We start from the raw sequence: 14,228 nt of genomic DNA, 5'->3' as shown, positions 1-14,228 counted from the left end.
TTTTACTATTCAATTAATAAAGCCATCTTTTTACACTATTCTCCTGGAAGTGCCTGAGTTACCCTTTGTACTTTTTACATCCCTAATATATATATATATAGTTGAGGGGTCCAGATTCAGCGCTCAGAGAAGGGAAACAAAAAACAAATTATGGTGCAGTATGTAAGCACTAGTTTGATGTGGATAATGAGGATAAAGAATAGTGCTCACCTTATTTAACCTCAAACATGTGAGGTATGTTGATTGCAAGGAGGGGATGTAAATCCCTATCTGTATTAAAGATATTACTTTTTTATCAACCTTATGGAGTATGGTGTTCCTATCATCAGCCTCCTGGTGTGTGCTATTCGCTCCTTCTCCTCTGTAGAGTATAGTAGAATGGTATTCGCTCCTTTTCGAATGTGGAGTATGGTAAAATGGATTTTGTTCCTTCTTCTCTGGGGAGTATAGTAAAAACCCTTGTGCGAGTATGGGATATATAATAAATTTAATGGGCTTATTCTTTTTGAGATTTTAAAAGAAAAACAAATTGATTGAAAACGTAATTTATTGAAAACTTAATAAAAACACAAATGGGATACTTGTGTCACAAAATGATGGATATTGCAGGCTAAAAATCCTCAAATGTTTAAAATAACAGCCAGTCTTGATGATTTAAACGTATTTTATATCCAAATGCTTTAAGGCGCTACTGTAGGCTACAGATCAGAGTAATCGTAATAGTTTGTGGCTCTGATTGTCCTGCACTGTGCCCTAAAGTGCTGAATGGTAATAGTAGCTTCCAAAAGATAAAAATCAATAAAAATACCTGAAGACTCGCAAAACCGGATGTTTCTGTTTTGCCACCCAGCAATATTAAGTGCCTTGGAGTGTCTTTTCAGTGTCCAAGTCGGTGTCTTTTAATGTCTGAGTCTGTCTGCAACAGAACCGGTAGTGGATGCTGGATGGCGGTGAAACTTGTTCCAAATGTTCGTCGGTCTCACCGAACCGGAAGTCAAAAGTGACCATGAGGCCTATTTATGAAAGGTCTTGCGGACCTGATCAGGTCCGCAAGATCTCGCTGAATGCGGAGAGCAATAAGCTCTCCGTATTCAGCATTGCACCAGCAACTCACAAGAGCTGCCAGCAGGGAGGTGTCAATAAACCAGATTGTACTTGATTGGGTTGAATTGTGGCGTTTCCTGTCTGCCTCATCAGAGCAGGCGGCCAGTTTAATGGAGCAGCGGTCTTTAGACCGCTGCTTCATAACTGCTGTTCCTGGCAAGTCTGAAGACTCGCCAGAAACAAGGGCCCACAACCTCCATACGGAGCTTGTTAAATGGGCCCCTCTGTGTGTAATCTTGCTATAAGCGTATAGAGCTGTGTGTAATAGTTAAAATGGGACATATTAGAAACGTTAAATATAATCATAGCACATGGTCACTTTTGTTTTTACATGCAGGATTATCACACTGGTTCTATCAATAGAGATGCACTTGGATCTTTTTATATTTGTGTTTATATGCTTACACTTTGTTTATTATTGTGTACTGTATCACTATGACAACCCTTTGGCGGTTTTTCTGTTGGGGGAGGGATCAAACATAGTTTAAAAGTTTGTCTGTTTTTTTTAACACAATTGTTGGTCTGATGAAGGGGTGAACACCCCGAAACGTCACTAAGGAATACAAATTTGTTATACACTTGATAAGACCAGTGAGTGTTTCGTCCATCAGCTTTAGCAATTTTACTTAGCACCCTGGCATGTGAATATTTTGTTAGTGGGAGTGCACCTACCTCTACAATATTTATACAGTATATATTCAGAAAACGAAATGATAGGTATAATCGTAATGGCCAAAAATGAAAATATAATTAGTTTATCTACCAAAGAGGCACTTATACCACAAAATCCAGTGACTCCAGTCTTTCATTAATTCCTAAACTACATAAAGACCCCATTTGCCCACCAAGGACGTCCAATCATTGCTGGGATTAATTCCCTTAATGAACCATTATCAGATTTAGTTGATACATTTTTACAACCTTTGGTAAAGGGGCCTCTAAGCTATGTACAGGATACTACAGCATTACTAAGTAAACTAATTAACATTAAGTGGAAAACAAATGAAAGATTTTTGGTAGTAGATGTAGCTTCACTATATACATGTATTGAACATGAAAAAGGTATAACTGCTCTGGAATTCTTTTTTTGATTTATATAGTGAATATGAACCAGCCACCAACGTGTTTTTGCTAAGAGCCATTGAATATCTCTTAACACATAATTTTTGTATGTTTAGAAGTGAGTTCTTTCTCCAGATGTGTGGAACAGCTTTGGAGGCTAAATTTGCCCCCTCCTATGCCAATCTGTTCATGGTTTCGTGGGAGCTGTTCCACGTCTTTGGAGACAGGAATCTTTTCAAGGATAGAATAATTCATTTTTTTAGGTATAGTGACGATCTGCTTTTTATATTTGAGAGTGACTCCAGAAATGCGGACTGTTTTTGCAGTTATCTCAATGACAATGTCTGTGGTTTGAAATTTATAGGAGAACATAATCCTAAATCTATTAATTTTTTGGATCTAACCTTGTATGCAAATTTGAATAATAAATCTATTGACACTACTTTATATAGAAAACCTACAGCTGGGAATACTATATTACAGTTCAACTCATGCCATCCCAGACATGTACTAAAAGGTATTCCCAAAGGAGAATATATAAGGGCTAAAAGAAACTGCTCTAATAATGAAGATTGTATAAAACAATGTGGAATAATAACAGATAGATTAAAACAAAGAGGATACAATGAAAAGACATTAATTAAAGCAAGGGACAGTTTACAAAGGCCCCAAGTTATCAAGGTCTGTCGGACCTGATCCGACAGTGCGGATCAGGTCCGACAGACCTCGCTGAATACGGCGAGCAATACGCTCGCCGTATTCAGCATTGCACCAGCAGCTCACAAGAGCTGCTGGTGCAACGCTGCCCCCTGCAGACTGGCGGCCAATAGGCCGCCAGCAGAGGGGTGTCAATCAACCCGATCGTACTCGATCGGGTTGATTTCCGGAGATGTGTGTCCTCCTGCTCAGAGCAGGCGGACAGGTTATGGAGCAGCGGTCTTTGTGACCGCTGCTTCTTAACTGCTGTTTCTGGCAAGTCTGAAGACTCGCCAGAAACAGGAGCCATCAAGCTCCTTACGGAGCTTGTTAAATAGAGACCAAAGTGCGACCAGGGAGGATCTGTTAACATATAAAAATAAAAACTTGAAATTCACAGTTAAATGTAAACCTAAATTTATAACTACTTATAGTACTGATTATAACAACATATGCAAAATTATAAAAGAAACAATCCCTATTTTATATTCTGATCCAGTCCTTAAAGAAATAACCCAAGAAGGGGTAGAATTAATATCTAAAAAGGGAAAAACATTGGCCAATTATCTTTCTCCATCAGATTTCCCCATTAAAATTAATAAATGTTGGCTAAAGGAAAAAGTTTTTTCAGATGCAGAAAGAATATTTGCAAAACATGTAATCATGTTATTGAAGGCAATAAGTTTACCTCACATATCACACAACAAGAACATGAAATTAATTACTACATAAACTGTTCAACAACACGTGGTATATTTATTAACTTGTCAACTTTGCAAAATTCTCTCACAATCTCTCTCTCACAATCTCTCTCTCTCTCTCTCAATCTCTCTCTCACAATCTCTCTCTCTCTCTCTCTCTCTCTCTCTCAATCTCTCTCTCCCTCAATCTCTCTCTCTCTCTCTCTCTCTCTCTCTCTCAATCTCTCTCTCACAATCTCTCTCTCACAATCTCTCTCTCTCTCTCTCTCTCTCTCTCTCTCAATCTCTCTCTCAATCTCTCTCTCTCTCTCAATCTCTCACAATCTCTTTTTTACAACATTTAAGATCTATTGAAGATGAAAGTACAGATACTCCAGTATCAAGACAGTTTAAAACACTACACAACTCTGATGCATCTATGTTAAAGATACAGGGAATTGATCATGTTCCTGTGTGGAAACAAGCTGGTAATAAGGAAAATAAACTAAATAAAAAAGTTTTTGGATTTTCTCTCTCAAAACGAGTAATCCACAAGGACTTAATATGAGAAGAGATTTAGATATATTTGTCTGAGGATTTAAAGTTCTTAGTATGTTATTTTTGCACATATTAGTATGCATACTTCTAAGAATATATTCTGCCTATAATTTCAACAATATAAAATAGGCTATATTTCTTTCATGTAATTGGCAAGAGTCCATGAGCTAGTGACATATTGGATATACAATCCTACCAGGAGGGGCAAAGTTTCCCAAACCTAAAAATGCCTATAAATACACCCCTCACCACACCCACAATTCAGTTTACAAACTTTGCCTCCTATGGAGGTGGTGAAGTAAGTTTGTGCTAAGATTTCTACTATGATATGCGCTTCTCAGCATTGTTCAAGCTCGATTCCTCTCAGAGTACAGTGAATGTCAGAGGGACGTGAAGGGAGTATCAACTTATTGAATACGATGATTTCCCTAACAGAGGTCTTTTTCATAGGTTCTCTGTTATCGTTCGTAGAGATTCATCTCCTACCTCCCTTTTCAGATCGACAATATACTCTCAATTTACCACTACCTCTACTAATAACTGTTTTAGTACTGGTTTGGCTATCTGCTATATGTGGATGGGTGTCTTTTGGTAAGTATGTTTTCTATTTCTTAAGACACCTCAGCTATGGTTAGGCACTTTATGCAAATTATATAAAGTTCTAAATATATGTATTGTACTTATATTTGCCATAAATCAGGTTCATGTATTTCCTTCTGCAGACTGTCAGTTTCATATTTGGGGAATATAAATAGTGATGTCGCGAATAGTTCGCCAGCGAATAGTTCCCGGCGAATATAGCTTGTTCGCGTTCGCCGCGGCGAGCGAACATATGCGATGTTCGGTCCGCCTCCTATTCGTCATCATTGAGTATACTTTGACCCTGTATCTCACAGTCTGCAGACACATTTCAGCCAATCAGCAGCAGACACTCCCTCCCAGACCCTCCCAGCTCCTGGACAGCAGCCATTTTAGATTCATTCTGATCCTGCATTCTTAGAGAGGAGGGATAGTGTAGCTGCTGCTGATTTTATAGGGAAATTCATAGCTAGGCTAGTGTATTCAGTGTCCACTACAGTCCTGAAGGACTCATCTGATATCTGCTGTAAGGACAGCACCTCAAAAAGCCCTTTTTAGGGCTAGAACATCTTTTTTTTGCCTGTGTAATTTTTACTGTGAAACATCAGTCTGCTAGTGTAATCTAATTGCAGTGTTTTTTGGCGCGAAAAAGTATGTCTATGACGCAAGTTCGTCACTTCCGGCGTCATACTTGACGCCGAGACCTTTCACACTGTTGCGTCATTAGTGACGCGAGTGTGTCATTTCCGGTTATTTTTTTGGCCCCAAAAAAGTTTAGTTACGTCGTGCGTCATACTTGGTGCCAAACTTTTTTCATTATTTCAATACCCCATTGATGTTTGCCTCTTGCTTTTTTCTATCAGAGGGCTATGCTATTTGCATTTTTCCCATTCCTGAAACTGTCTTATAAGGAAATAGATAATTTTGCTTTATATGTTGTTTTTTCTCTTACATTTTGCAAGATGTCTCAATCTGATCCTGCCTCCGAAGTTTCTGCTGGAACATTGCTGCCTGACATTGGTTCTACCAAAGCTAAGTGCATTTGTTGTAAAATTGTAGAAATTATCTCGCCGAATGTCATTTGTAATAGTTGTCATGATAAACTTTTACATGCAGATAGTGTATCCATCAGTAATAGTACATTGCCAGTTGCAGTTCCTTCAACTTCTAATGTGCATGATATACCTGTAAATTTTAAAGAATTTGTTTCTGATCTCTATTCTGAAGGCTTTGTCTCCATTTCCACCTTCAAATAAACGTAAAAGGTCTTTTAAAACTTCTCATTTAGTTGATGAAATTTCAAATGACCAACAACATAATAATTTATCCTCTTCTGATGAGGATCTATCTTATTCAGAAGATCCTTCCTCAGACATTGACACTGACAAATCTACTTATTTATTTAAAATTAAGTATATGCGTTCTTTATTAAAAGAAGTGTTAATTACTTTGGATATTGACGTTCAGTCTAATAAATGTTTAAATGCTGTTTTTAAACCTCCTGTGGTTTCTCCAGGGTTTTTTCCTATTCCTGAGGCTATTTCTGATATGATTTCTAAGGAATGGAATAAGCCAGGTACTTCTTTTATTCCTTCTTCAAGGTTTAAAAAATTGTATCCTTTACCAACAAAATCTATAGAGTTTTGGGAAAAGATCCCCAAGGTTGATGGGGCTATTTCTACTCTTGCTAAACGTACCACTATTCCTATGGAAGATAGTACTTCCTTTAAGGATCCTTCAGATAGGAAGCTTGAATCTTATCTAAGGAAGGCCTTCTTCTCAGACCTGCAATTTCTTTGGCTGATGTTGTGGCTGCATCAACTTTCTGGTTGGAGAATTTAGCGCAACAGGGATTGGATTCTGACTTATCTAGCATTATTCGCTTACTGCAATATGCTAATCATTTTATTTGTGATGCTATTTTTGATATTATCAAAATTGATGTTAGATCCATGTCTTTAGCTATTTTAGCTAGAAGAGCTTTGTGGCTTAAATCCTGCAATGCTGATATGACATCTAAATCTAGATTACTATCTCTTTCTTTCCAAGGTAATAATTTATTTCGTTCTCAGTTGGAGTCTATTATTTCAAATGTTACTGGGGGAAAGGGAGTTTTTCTGCCTCAGGATAAAAAAACCTAAGGGTAAATCTAAGGCTTCTAAACGTTTTCATTCCTTTCGTCAGAATAAGGAACAAAAACTCAATCCTCCCCCCAAGGAATCTGCTTCCAATTGGAAGCCTTCTTCAAATTGGAATAAATCCAAGCCTTTTAGGAAACCAAAGTCGGCCCCTATGTCCGCATGAAGGTGCGGTCCTCATTCCAGCTCAGCTGGTAGGGGGCAGATTAAGGTTTTTCAAGGATGTTTGGATAAAATCTGTCCAAAATCAATGGATTCAGAGCATTGTCTCTCAAGGGTATCGAATAGGATTCAGAGTAAGACCTCCTGTGAGAAGATTTTTTCTCTCACGTATCCCAGTAAATCCAGTAAAAGCTCAGGCTTTCCTGAAGTGTGTTTCAGACCTGGAGTCTTCAGGGGTAATCATGCCAGTTCCTCTTCTGGAACAAGGTTTGGGGTTTTATTCAAATCTATTCATTGTCCCAAAGAAGGAAAATTTATTCAGACCAGTTCTGGATCTGAAAATTTTGAATCGTTATGTAAGAGTACCAACTTTCAAGATGGTGACTATAAGGACTATTCTGCCTTTTGTTCAGCGAGGACATTATATGTCCACAATAGACTTGCAGGATGCATACCTTCATATTCCGATTCATCCAGAACATTATCAGTTTCTGAGATTCTCTTTTCTAGACAATCATTACCAATTTGTTGCTCTTCCATTTGGCCTAGCAACAGCTCCAAGAATCTTTTCAAAGGTTCTGGGTGCCCTACTCTCTGTAATCAGAGAACAGGGTATTGCGGTGTTTCCTTATTTGGACGATATCTTGGTACTAGCTCAGTCTTTACGTTCTGCAGAATCTCACACAAATCAACTAGTGTTGTTTCTTCGGAAACATGGTTGGAGGATCAATTTACCAAACATTTTCTTGATTCCTCAGACAAGGGTCACCTTTTTAGGCTTCCAGATAGATTCAGTGTCCATGACTCTGTCTCTAACAGACAAGAGACGTTTAAAATTGGTTGCAGCCTGCCGGCACCTTCAGTCTCAGTCATTCCCTTCAGTGGCTATGTGCATGGAAGTTTTAGGTCTCATGACTGCAGCATCGGACGCGATCCCCTTTGCTCGTTTTCACATGAGACCTCTTCAGCTTTGTATGCTGAATCAATGGTGCAGGGATTATACAAATATATCACAATTAATATCCTTAAATCCCAATGTACGACATTCTCTGACATGGTGGATAGATCACCATCGTTTAGTTCAAGGGGCTTCTTTTGTTCGGCGAACCTGGACTGTGATCACCACAGATGCGAGTCTTTCAGGTTGGGGAGCAGTTTGGGGATCTCTGACAGCACAAGGGGTTTGGAAATCTCAAGAGGCGAGATTACCAATAAATATTTTAGAACTCCATGCAATTCTCAGAGCTCTTCAGTTTTGGCCTCTGTTAAAGAGAGAACCGTTCATTTGTTTTCAGACAGACAATATCACAACAGTGGCATATGTCAATCATCAGGGTGGAACTCACAGTCCCCAAGTAATGAAAGAAGTATCTTGGATACTTGCTTGGGCGGAATCCAGCTCCTGTCTAATCTCTGCAGTGCATATCCCACGTGTAGACAATTGGGAGGTGGATTATCTCAGCCGCCAGACTTTACATCCAGGGGAGTGGTCTCTCTATCCAGATGTTTTTTCTCAGATTGTTCAGATGTGGGGTCTTCCAGAGATAGATCTCATGGCCTTTCATTTAAACAAGAAACTTCCCAGATACCTGTCCAGGTCCAGGGAGGTTCAGGCGGAAGCAGTGGATGCGTTGACACTTCCTTGGTGTTATCATCCTGCTTACATTTTCCCACCTCTAGTTCTCCTTCCAAGAGTGATTTCCAAAATCATCATGGAACAATCTTTTGTGTTGCTGGTGGCGCCAGCATGGCCACACAGGTTTTGGTATGTGGATCTGGTTCGGATGTCCAGTTGCCCGCCTTGCCCACTTCGTTACGGCCAGACCTACTATCTCAAGGTCCGTTTTTCCATCAGGATCTCAAATCATTAAATTTGAAGGTATGGAAATTGAACGCTTAGTACTAAGTCATAGAGGTTTCTCTGACTCAGTGATTAATACTATGTTACAAGCTCGTAAATCTGTCTCTAGAAAGATTTATTATAGAGTTTGGAAGACTTACATTTCATGGTGTTCTTCTCATAAATTTTCTTGGCATTCTTTTAGAATTCCTAGAATTGTACAGTTTCTTCAGGATGGTTTGGAGTCTTAATTTGGTTCTGAAGGCTTTACAGGCTCCTCCATTTGAGCCTATGCATTCTTTGGACATTAAACAACTTTCTTGGAAAGTGTTGTTCCTTTTGGCTATCTCTTCTGCTAGAAGAGTTTCTGAGCTATCTGCTCTTTCTTGTGAATCTCCTTTGATCTCCTTGATTTTTCATCAGGATAAGGCGGTTTTGCGGACTTCATTTCAATTTTTACCTAAGGTTGTGAATTCTATCAACATTAGTAGAGAAATTGTTGTCCCTTCCTTGTGTCCTAATCCTAAGAATCCTTTGGAAAGATCCTTACATTCTTTGGATGTGGTGAGAGCTTTGAAATATTATGTTGAAGCTACTAAAGATTTCAGGAAGACTTCTAGTCTATTTGTTTTATTTTCTGGTCCTAGGAAAGGTCAGAAGGCCTCTGCTATTTCCTTGGCCTCTTGGTTAAAGCATTTTATTCATCAAGCTTATTTGGAGTCGGGTCAATCCCCGCCTCAGAGAATTACAGCTCATTCTACTAGATCAGTCTCCACTTCGTGGGCTTTTAAGAATTAAGCTTCAGTTGATCAGATTTGCAAAGCAGCGACTTGGTCCTCTTTGCATACATTTACTAAATTCTACCGTTTTGATGTATTTGCTTCTTCGGAAGCAGTTTTTGGTAGAAAAGTTCTTCAGGCAGCTGTTTCAGTTTGATTCTTCTGCTTTTGTTTTAATTTTTTTTCTTTCAAAAATGAAAATAAACTTATTTTTTTGGGTTGTGGACTATTTTTTTCAGCAGAATATGGCTGTTTTTATTTTATTCCCTCCCTCTCTAGTGACTCTTGAGTGGAGATCCACATCTTGGGTATTGATATCCCATATGTCACTAGCTCATGGACTCTTGCCAATTACATGAAAGAAAACATAATTTATGTAAGAACTTACCTGATAAATTCATTTCTTTCATATTGGCAAGAGTCCATGAGGCCCACCCTTTTTATGGTGGTTATGATTTTTTGTATAAAGCACAATTATTTCCAAATTTCCTTTGTTGATGCTTTCTACTCCTTTCTTTATCACCCCACTGCTTGGCTATTTGTTAAACTGAATTGTGGGTGTGGTGAGGGTTGTATTTATAGGCATTTTGAGGTTTGGGAAACTTTGCCCCTCCTGGTAGGATTGTATATCCCATATGTCACTAGCTCATGGACTCTTGCCAATATGAAAGAAATTAATTTATCAGGTAAGTTCTTACATAAATTATGTTTTTTCATTTACACATACTAAAATATTGATAATCTACTGGTTTACTATCATAAGTAGTTTTTCTAAAATTAAATATTCTAAAACATAAATTTAGGTAGCTTTAACTAACTCTCTAAATCCCAATAAGGATACAATATCTTAGATTTGCACTTATTAGTGTCTGTAATGACATTTAAAATTATAGAATAAAAAAATCTGTATATATGATATTATATTTCAATTGTCATTGAATTATTCTATATTTCTAAAAGCGTATAATAATATCTATTTTTTAGATCTAAGAAGGATATAGATTCTACCAAATTCTTGAATTATACTGTTTGAAATAAATGTATTAATTTTCGCTCGGTAAATAATTTAAATCTATCAAGTAACTTGACATAAACTGTGCACTGTATTTACCATTTGCAATGTATTTGTAACACAATGTTGCTATAAAGGGTAATTTACCTTTAAGAATTTGCTATAAAGCAGTATGCGGTCTAGACTGCAATTACGCAGTGACCAAGTGTGCATGCGCACAAAACATGTCTGCATTAGGTCTTGACCGCACAACAAGTGTGTTTGTTTAATCGTGTGCTTCTCCAGCTGGTATGCTGTTATGCTTTTAACACTTTGAACAATAAATTTGTGATTTTTACACTTGAGGAGTGTATATTCTTTTGCTACAGTGCGCCTACTTTTTTTTGTATATATATATATATATATATATATATATATATATATATATACAGGTAGCCCTCAGTTTACGCCGGTGTTAGGTTCCAGAAGGAATGGTTGTAAATCGAAACCATTGTAAATTGAAACCCAGTTTATATTGTAAGTCAATAGGAAGTGAGGGAGATAGGTTCCAGGCCCCTCTCAAAATTGTCATAAGTAACACCTAATACATCATTTTTAAAGCTTTGAAATGAAGACTTTAAATGCTAGACAGCATTATAAACCTAATAAAATAATCACACAACACAGAATATATAATTAAACTAAGTTAAATGAACAAAAACATTTGCTAAACAGCATTATAAACCTAATAAAATAATCACACAACACAGACTTCACTTGCATTTTTCTGCAAACAGTTCTTTCTATGCATTCCAATCTGGACTGATTTATAGACAGGAAGATTTCCTTTGAAATCTGCTTGATAGCTCAGGTCTGGTTAAACTGATTAATTTCAGCTTGCTTGGCTTTGCTGCAACACAAGCGGACAGCTCCACCTACTGGCTATTTTAATAAATGCACTGCTTCTCAATGCTTTTCAATAGCAGTCACATGACTGGAAAAAAGGTTGTTATTCTGAAACGGTGTAAATTGAACCGTTGTAAAACGAGGGCCAACTGTATATATATAATTTTAGCTTTTTAGCCAACAATGGAATATGTGAATATTTGTGTTAATGCAACCAATCGGTATTTTCTACCAATTTAGCAAACAGGAAAAAACTACAAAGTATTTTTGTTAGATTGTGTTACGTTTAGAAGCCAGTAATATATCTGTGCTACCTCTAACCTTATAATTCTTGCACAAACAAGTATTCAAATATTACAACTAAAGCTTTTACTAAATAGCTGTTTCAAGCAGAGCTGCCCCAAAAAAATGTAAAACATTTTCTATAAAAAATAAAAAAATAAAGCACTATCTGCTGAGCAGACATATCTCTCAGAAGTTCTAGGAACATCAAAGTAAGTTGCATCATACTCTACAGCTCCTACTCATTCCACTTCAGCTGCTCCAGATTCTAAAATTGTTTGTGATTCCTTAATGATTTTACTTCTTATGTTATCATACGCTGATACCTTTTAGCTAACCATGTATTCATTACAGTCATGCAGCAACTTTATATTAGTGACTTCTCCATAATCCAGTCCTGGACAGATGCATAATATTTTCACTGAAAGTAAAGAACATATATACAAATGTGTATGTGCATCTGTGTATGTGTGTCTGTGTATGTGTGTGTCTGTTTGTATATGTAAGTGTGTGTATGCATGTGTCTGTGTATATGATTATGTGTATGTGTGTGTATGTTTGTGTTTATGTGTGTGTGAATGTGTGTGTCTGTGTATGTTTGTATATGTAAGTGTGTATATGCATGTGTGTCTGTGTATATGATTATGTGTATGTGTGTGTGTATATGTTTGTGTGTATGTGTGTGTTTGTGTATGTAAGTGTGTCTGTGTATATGTGTGTGTGGTGTGTGTATGTGTGTGGTGTGTGAGTATATGTGTGTGTATACATGTGTGCGTATGTCTGTGTATGTTGTGTGTATGTTTGTGAGTGTGGTGTGTGAATGTGCGTTAGTGTATGTATGTGTGTGTGTTTGTGTGTGCATCTGCGTATGTGTGTGAATGTGCGTTAGTGTGTGTATGTGTGCATGTGTGTGTGTTTGTGTGTGCATCTGCGTATGTTTGTGTTTGTGTCTGTGTATAAGTGTGGTGTGTGAATGTGTCTGTGTGTGGTATGTGTGTATGTAGATCGATCTAGCTATCAATCGCTATCTAAGAGCCATTTCTTTTGGCAGGGAATAATTTAGAAAAGGTTTTTTTATTTTTTTTTGCCTTACAGATACAAGTAATGATACATTAAGTTTTTACAACCTCAATTTAATATATATATAAGAAGTGCATTAGTTTTCAGACGAATATTTATTGGTCGAAATTTTGGCCCATTCTTCCATTTGGCAGCATACCGCGTAGACGAATGAAAATGGGACCAAATTGGGTGCATAATTACATTTTTCATGTTTATTAGTCACATTTGTTTTCGCTTTAGTTTAGAAGCAGCTAAACTCCTGTTTCCGGCTAGCCTGAAGATTCGTGTGCAGGTTCATTAATTTTTTTCTTCCAGCTAGTGCAACTGCACATTTATTTAGCAGTGGGGAAATATCTGTGGCTGCTAGGTAGGACTCCCGTCTTTGTGTGTGTGTGGGTTTAATTTAAGTTTAACCCTTTATGTGCAGATTGGTTTTTTTCATGCAGTCAGTGCAACAGGAAATTTATATCACATTTCTGTTAAAGCTGTGGCTGAGCGGTAGGCATCTTGCCTTTTGGGGGGTTTAATTTAACCCTTTGTGTGCAGAATAATTTATGTTTTCTTGCAGTTAGTGTAACTGTACATTTATATTGCATTGGGGGCATCCTGCCTTTGTTGGGGGGAAAAACAGTTTCAATTTAAACCTGTGTGTGCAAAAAAAAATTTCTTGCAATTAGTGTTACTGCACATTTATATTGCAGTGGGGGCACAGCTGTGACTGATAGGTGAGCCTGCTGCCGTTGTTAGGGTGAAATAAGTTTTAATTTAACTATAACCCTTTGTGTGCAAAAATATATATATTTTTTTCTTGCAACTTGTACAACTGCACATTTTTATTGGGGGTATATTTATCAATGTGTGAGCGGACATGATACGAAGTAGCGTAATCATGTCCGCTGCACATCACTGAACATCGATAAATGCAGACAGCATATCATTGTGAACTGCTGGTGCAATGCCGCCCCCTGCAGATTCGCCGCTAGCAGGTTGTTTCAATCAACCCGATCGTATTCGATCAGGTTGATTTCTGTCTGCTGCCTCAGAGCAGGCGGACAAGTTATGGAGAAGCGGTCATAACTTCTGTTTCCGTCGAGCCTGAAGGCTCGCGCAGAAACAGGGACATCAAAAAGGGACCTGAATACCTCAACCACCGTGTAAATTTCTACACCCCCGCCAGACAACTCCGATCGGCTGACCAAGCACTCGCAGTCATCCCCCGCATCAGCAAATCCACAACGCGTGGAAGATCCTTCTCCCACATGGCGGAAAAGACATGGAACACCCTCCCGCTTCACCTCAGACAATCCACCTCCCTTACAAAGTTCAGAAAAGACCTCAAAACCTGGCTCTTCGACTGAATGCCCATCTCCCCCCCCCCCCCCCGCTTTT

The sequence above is a fragment of the Bombina bombina genome, chromosome 12 (genome assembly GCF_027579735.1).
Source record: "Bombina bombina isolate aBomBom1 chromosome 12, aBomBom1.pri, whole genome shotgun sequence".
Taxonomy (NCBI): Eukaryota; Metazoa; Chordata; class Amphibia; order Anura; family Bombinatoridae; genus Bombina; species Bombina bombina.
The sequence above is the reverse complement of the archived record's forward strand: the minus strand, read 5'-3'. Positions refer to the sequence as shown.